We start from the raw sequence: 6,896 nt of genomic DNA on the forward strand, positions 1-6,896 counted from the left end.
ATGTTTTTGTGTAGTATGTTATGCCAATTGAGCTTGATGTCTCCTGTAACTATGGTCCCCAGTCCACAGGTCCAACTACTTGCTCTTTCTGGGTAGCTGGCTGTGGCCGAGAATGATTACAATCTTGTCCCTTGTCAGCTCTACTATATACCTGGAAATCTTACAGAACATACCAATCAATACACTTGTAGAAACATTGTCTTCCAACTCTATACGTGGACTATTTGACTTTTTTAATGAGAAAAATATATTCCCCCCATTCTCATACTCTCATAACTCAAAAGGGAATTAAACTTAACCACACTCACAAAAAAGAAAAAGCACTACCTTGAAGCTGAAGCCAAACACAAAAGTTTTCAGTTCAAGCCATATGAATGGTGGTTCTTGTTGTTTATTAAAGGAGTCACGCTGCCAGTTTCCTTAGCCACGTGTAAACTCATCATGTGATAGCCCGGCAGCTGGCATTAGATTGTTTTCTCTTTTTTTTTCTTTTCATTTTTTTCTCTCTGTATTAGTTTTCTACTATTGCCACACACACACACACACACACACACAATAAATACCATAAGCTTAGCTGATTAAACCACATAAATTTGTTTCTGTAGACCAGCATTTTGGGCACAGGTGGCTTAGAGTTGGCCTAGAGTCTCACAAGACTGAAATCAAGGTGTCAGCAGGGCTACATTCTCATTTAGAGGCTCTCAGGAGATGAACCTGCTTCTAGGCTCTTTCAGGTTGTTGACCAAATTTTCTTCCATGTGGCTACAAGACTAAGGTCCCCATTTCCTTGTTGGCTGTTGGCTGGGGTCGTTCCCAATTTCCACCCACATTCCTTGGCATATGGCTCCCTTCCTGCATCTTCAAAACCAGCAACAGCAAGTCAAAACTTCACACTTTTGGAATCTCCCTAAACTCTCCTTCAGGTCTCATCTCTCTGATTGACTCCACTGCTTTTAAAACTTCCTACTATGTTTACATCTGAGAAGCTCTTGTGGCACAGTGGTTAAAGCATTCAGTTTGCTAACCAAAATGTTGGCAGTTTGAACCCATAAGATAGTCTGCAGGAGAAAGATGTGGGAGTGTGCTTCCATAAAAATGTACAACCTTGGAAACCCTCTGAAGCAGTTCTACTCTGCCCTGTAGTGTCCACTCGGTGGCAGTGGAGTTTGGGGATTTATGTTTACATATGGAAGAAAGGCTTAGTGATCTACTTCCAGAAGGTCACGGTCATTGAAAACCCTATGGAATCACTCTACTCTGACACACATGGAGCTGCCATTAGTTGATATCGAGTCAACAACAACTGTTTTTTGTTTGTTTTCAACAAGCTCTGGTGGTACAGTGGTTAATGCATTCAGCAGCTAACCAAAGTGTCAGTGGTCAATGGTTCAAACCCACCAGTTGCTCTGTGGGAGAAAGATGAGGTAGTCTGTTTCCATAATGATTTGCAGCCTTGGAAACCTTATGTGGCAGTTCTAGTCTGTCCTATAGTGTTGCTATGAGTTGGAATCAACTCAATGGCAGTGCACTGGGTGTTTGTTTTCATGTTTCCATTAGGAGTTCCTGGGTGGTGCCAATGGCTAATGTGCTCAGCTGCTAATCCAAAGATTGAAAGTTTGAATCCACCCAGAGGTACCTCAGAAGAAAGGCCTGGTGATCTACTTCTGAAGAATCGGCCATTGAAACCCTGTGGAGCACAGGATTGCTCTGACACACATGGGGGCTCCCTGAGTCAGAGGCAACTAGACAGCCACTGATTTGGTTTGTTTATGATTAGATTGGGCCGATTCAGCTAGTCCAGGATAATCTCCCTATTTTGAAGTCTGCTGATTGGAAACCTTAACTCCACTTGCAAAGTCTCTTCCTACTAATATCTAGGGAATGGGAATCTTGAGAATTCTGCCCACTATAGTCTCCTTTCCCTCCCATTTACTAGTTTTTAGCTTAATTTTCCTTTTGCATGGGAAGGCCTAGCACTCTACTTCTGCAAAGATTACAGCCAAGAAAACCCTATGGGGCAGTTCTACTCTAAAAAACAGGGTCCCCATGGGTCAAAATGGACTTGACAGCAGTGGGTTTAGTTTTTGGTTTTGGAATTCTATTACACTAATTTATTCATCCCATTAGACTTGTCTCTCCTTCAGGGCAGGAATCGTGCCTTGTTTGCACTGTTTCCCAGCACTGAGCACGTAGTTGGCACACAGCCCATGTGGCTGATAAAAGACCAGGCTCTCTCATCAATGCCCCAATGCCAGCCTCTGACAGGTGCTGGGCTGTAACAAAGGACCAAGGGCCAAAGGCACAGGTCTCCTGGAGATGAAGAAGAGGCAAGAGGGTTTTGAAACTTCTCAAAAGAAACAGAATCTGCTCTGGTAAACAGACAAAGCTAGTGCTGGCATTCCTGTTCTCCTTCCTCCCTCCCCTCATCAGTAACACACATTCCACCTAACATCTTATTGCTTAACCTTCCTCTTGCCCTCCACCCCATTTGTCCACCTTAATTAAAGATTATACTCTCAAACAAAAACACTGAGCATGAAGCTTGATTTCTCCTTATTCCTTCCCCCACGTATGCAACCCATCATCAAGTTCTGTTGGTTCCACCTCCAAAATATTCTTCAGATCTTGAGTAGATCTTCAGATCTTGGGGTAGGAAACCCCAGTTCTTTATAAGGGCAATAAGCAAGAATGCCTGACTTTTGTCCCAAAGAAATCTTCCCTCTGCTTCAGAAAAAGCCATTATCTCTAACTTCCAAAGCTGTTGCTATACAATCACTCTTGAAAAGAGAGTCCAGAACAAAAGCTTTCGGAGCATCTGCTCACAAGATGTACAAAAGCAGAAGCAAAACCAAACACACTGCCATCAAGTCGAACCTGACTCATGGAGCCCCCCACTGTGTTTCCAAGCCTGTAAACCTTTAGAGAAGTAGATCACCCCATCTTCCTTCCGTGGAGCAGTTCATGGGTTTGAACTGCTGACTTTCTGTGTAGCAGCCAAATGCCTTATCCACTACACCAGAGCTCCTTCAAAAGCAGAAAAGATGTGGAAAATTGTCTCCCAATATTCCTTTGGATAGTGTGAAAATCAAGGAAAAAGTACAGCAAAGTGAATGTGAGGATGCATTAGGCTGCACATAAGAGAAATCTCCATTAACAAAAGCCTAAGCCATAAAGTACAGAGTGGGAAGTCCAGAGGTGGTTCGGCATCTCAACAATATCAACGAAGATCCTGACTATTTCTGTTCCACCATTCACAACTGGTTTTCTGTTGGTCTTCAAGTTCTCAAGACGGCTGCAACAACTCTAAGCATCACAGACACTTCCAAAGGCAGGAGGCCCACACACACATACACACATACACACATATCTCTTATCAGTGGGTGGGTTAATTATCTAAACTAAAAAAAAGAAAAAAAACCTCACTGCCATTGAGTCAATTCTGACTCATAGCAACCTCTCCTTGGGTTTCCAAGGTGAGCTCTGGTAGCGTTGTGCCTAAGGCACTTGACTGCTAACCAGAAGAGTGGCGGTTCAAACTTACCAGCCACTCCTTGGAAGGAAGGTTGGGCAAACCACTTCCATAGTGAAACTGTCTCGGAAACCCAAGGAGGGGTTGCTATGAGTCGGATCTGACTCGACAGCACATAACAATAACAACATCTCTACAGAAATAGATTGCCCAATCTCCCTTCCGAGGAGTGGCTGATGAGTTTGAACCACTAGCCTTCTGGTTAGCAGTCAAATACCTTAGGCACTATGCCACCAGAGCTCCCCTTAGTTATCTAGGGCTACTATATTAGAAATACCAAAGAAATATCACAAATGAATGGATTTAACATACAGAAATTTAATCTCTAAATAAATCTGAATAAGTCTGAATTCAGGGCACCAGTTCTAGGGGGGGAGCTCTGGTAGCATAGTGGCTAAGACACTTGCCTGCTAACCAGATGGCTGGCAGTTCAAATCCACCAGTCACTCCTCGGAAGGAAGGTTGGGCAATCCTACTTCCGTAGTGATACTGCCTCAGAAACCCAAGGAGGGGTCGCTATGAGTCAGGTTTGACTTGACGGCACATAACAACAACAACAACAAGTTCTAGGGGAAGGCTTCCTCTCTCTGTCAGCTCTGGGGAAAGGTCCTTGTCTCTTTTCAACAACTATGAGCTCAGCATTTCTTGGAGATCTGTCTTGGCATTAATCTTCCCCTGAGCCTAGAAGGTTCTCAGGGCAGAGACCCTGAGTCCAAAGGACACAGTCCATGCCCGCCTCTTCTTTCTTGGTGGTACTGCTCGGGTCCTCTCTCCTTTTATCTCTTGAAAAATAAAAAGTGATGCAGGGCATACCCCAAGGAAACTCCCCTTACATTGGATCAGGGCTGTGACCTGATTAAGGGTGTTGCATCCCACCCTAAACCCCTTACAACTGATTAGCTGATCACATCAGATCATATCATGAGCAATAACTATATCATTACATAACTGCCAAATCATTACATCACCCAGAAACAGGTATCCCCAAGGAAGGGAATTAAAAGGCAAACCCAAGACGCCCAATCAGTTGTAGGCTCCAAAGGTGAAACCAAGGGTTTAACATCCCTCCAAAGATGATACTGGAGTTTATACCCTTCCAATCCTGTTGCAGTCAAAGTTGTGTGTCAACTTGGTTGGGCCATGATTTTGTGTGGCTTGCCACCTATATACAGTTATTCCCCGTGATGAGATTGGATGCTGTGTAATCACCTCCATGGTGGAATCTCCTGTGGGCAGTTAATCAGTTGAAAGACAGAAAGGATCCTGCATTTGGTTCAGTATTCATCTCCAGTTCCTGGACTTGAACCAGTGGTCTGCCATGTTGCCTGCTGATCCTGGGATTGTGCCATTTTACCTGACAATCTTGGGTTCGTCAGCTTCAATGACCAGCAGCTGCATGAGTTAAGAGATGCCTCCAGCTTGCTCCACTGGGCCTGGAACAAGAAGCAGAGCTGAAGCCCAAGATCAAGGGGACTCCACCCAGCTCCTGGAGCTGGCACTCTGAACTTGGACTTCTAGTCTAGTCTTCCCCTAGAGCCAGCACTCTGAACTTGGGACTTCCAGCCTCCTAAACTGTAAGAGCTTAGGTAGCTAAACTGTGGGAGCTCTGGTAGCATAGTGGCTAAGACACTTGCCTGCTAACCAGACGGCTGGCGGTTCAAACCCACCAGCCACTCCTCGGAAGGAAGGTTGGGCAATCCTACTTCCGTAGTGATACTGCCTCGGAAACCCAAGGAGGGGTCGCTATGAGTCGGGGCCGACTCGACGGCACATAACAACAACATAACAACAACAAACTGTAAGAGAATAAATTCTTGTTTGTTAAAGCCATCCAATTGTGGTATTTCTATTACAGCAGCACTAAAGAGCTAAGACAAATCCATTCTTTAGGTTCTAAAACATAAACCAAATCCTGTTATTTGCTTGCTTGACACCACTTACAGCTCCTCATTGACCTATGACTACAAATACAATAGCACAACTTCCAAATCTCTTCCTAACCAGACCTCTGCTTACCTTTCCACACCTACCAATCTCTACCACGTATTCATGTTGTTCCCACTGCCTCAAATCCCTACCCTCCTCCTCCTCCTCCTCTCTCCTTTGCCTCTCACTCTCCACCTTCCAACCTCCTTCTCTACCGATTATAATTCCAGGCCCAGCTCAGTCTCATGTCATCACAACCTCTTTCCCTGAGGCCCATTCCGGGTTTAGCTGTTCCTGTGTACCCCTGGCCACCTTGTCCCTTCTGCTGGCACATCGTGTTCTGCCTTCATCATTGTTGTTTATGAAAGCCAGGCCCAGCTCCTCCGTGAGACTGACTTCCTTGAAGATAAAGACCATGTCTTACTCACTTTTGTATTCATGTCACTTACTCTGATGCTTTCCACCAAAGTACTCAATAAAAACACTCAATAAATGAGGAGGAAAGAAGGAAGGGAGGAAGAGATGGAGGGAGAGAGAGAGGAAAGGAAAACAAAATCTTGAATTAAGAGCTGCCAGACTAATAGGCAAATCTTCTGTATGTCTCAATCTAAGGACAGTTGGAATTTCTAATTCAAGAATAGATCAACCAAATTCCTGAGGGAATAGGAAAGAAACACTTTTTTTTTTTTTTTGATAGACCTACAAACAATAAAAAGTACAACTTCTAAACAAATGACAGGAACATTGAAAATAAAGTTTTGAAAACAAAATCAGTCCTGAGGTAATTTGCTACAATTCTACAAAAGAATAAAAAAATCTTAAGCAGTATTTGGGCAATGACCTGGCATTCTGTGCCTTCCAAAATACAAAATGTACCAACATAACCACAGACTAAATATCAGACAAACAGTGTCATTGAAAAGTCCATTACCAAATCCTGTTTGCTCCAATTTCTCATTTCACATGAGCTATTGTCTTGCTGTTCTCCTGTGCAATCACTTAAAAGCCTCATTATTAGGCATGAGGAGTGCACATTTGGATGGGTAGAGTGTTTGCAATTATATTTTAAGGTGCTTCCCAAAGCTATAAAGTCAAAGCTATAAATGGCCCAGTGAACAGTGTAATTGTCAACAGAAATATGAAACAATCTGAAATCAGTGTTGGTTCTGCTCAGCCTAGAAGGGTGGGCTGGCACAGTGTGCACCTCAAAGAGGATCTGATGAGGGGCTCAGGGAGCAGTCAGAAAGCTGGATGACCTCAGGCAAGTCGCCTAACCTCTCTTAAACTGAATTTCTTCATTTAACAGAAAGTGGGACTTAATGACTTCTGAGGTTCCTTTGAGTACTAAAGATTCTTCAGAAGGACAAAACAATTATAAAATGCTAAGTAGAGCTCTGGTAGCATAGTGGCTAAAAGCACTTGACTGCTAACCAGAAGGCTG

At 43.8% G+C, this 6,896-nt stretch overlaps 1 pseudogene; it reads right to left on the reverse strand.

The window, feature by feature from the left end:
- Positions 1–5,789, reverse strand: part of LOC103196159 — a 44,356-nt pseudogene extending 38,567 nt beyond the window's left edge.
- Between the last annotated feature and the right edge of the window lie 1,107 nt (positions 5,790–6,896).

This window comes from Orycteropus afer, unplaced genomic scaffold (assembly GCF_000298275.1).
Source record: "Orycteropus afer afer isolate SDZICR_OR568_19922 unplaced genomic scaffold, OryAfe1.0 scaffold00005, whole genome shotgun sequence".
NCBI classification, from domain to species: Eukaryota; Metazoa; Chordata; class Mammalia; order Tubulidentata; family Orycteropodidae; genus Orycteropus; species Orycteropus afer.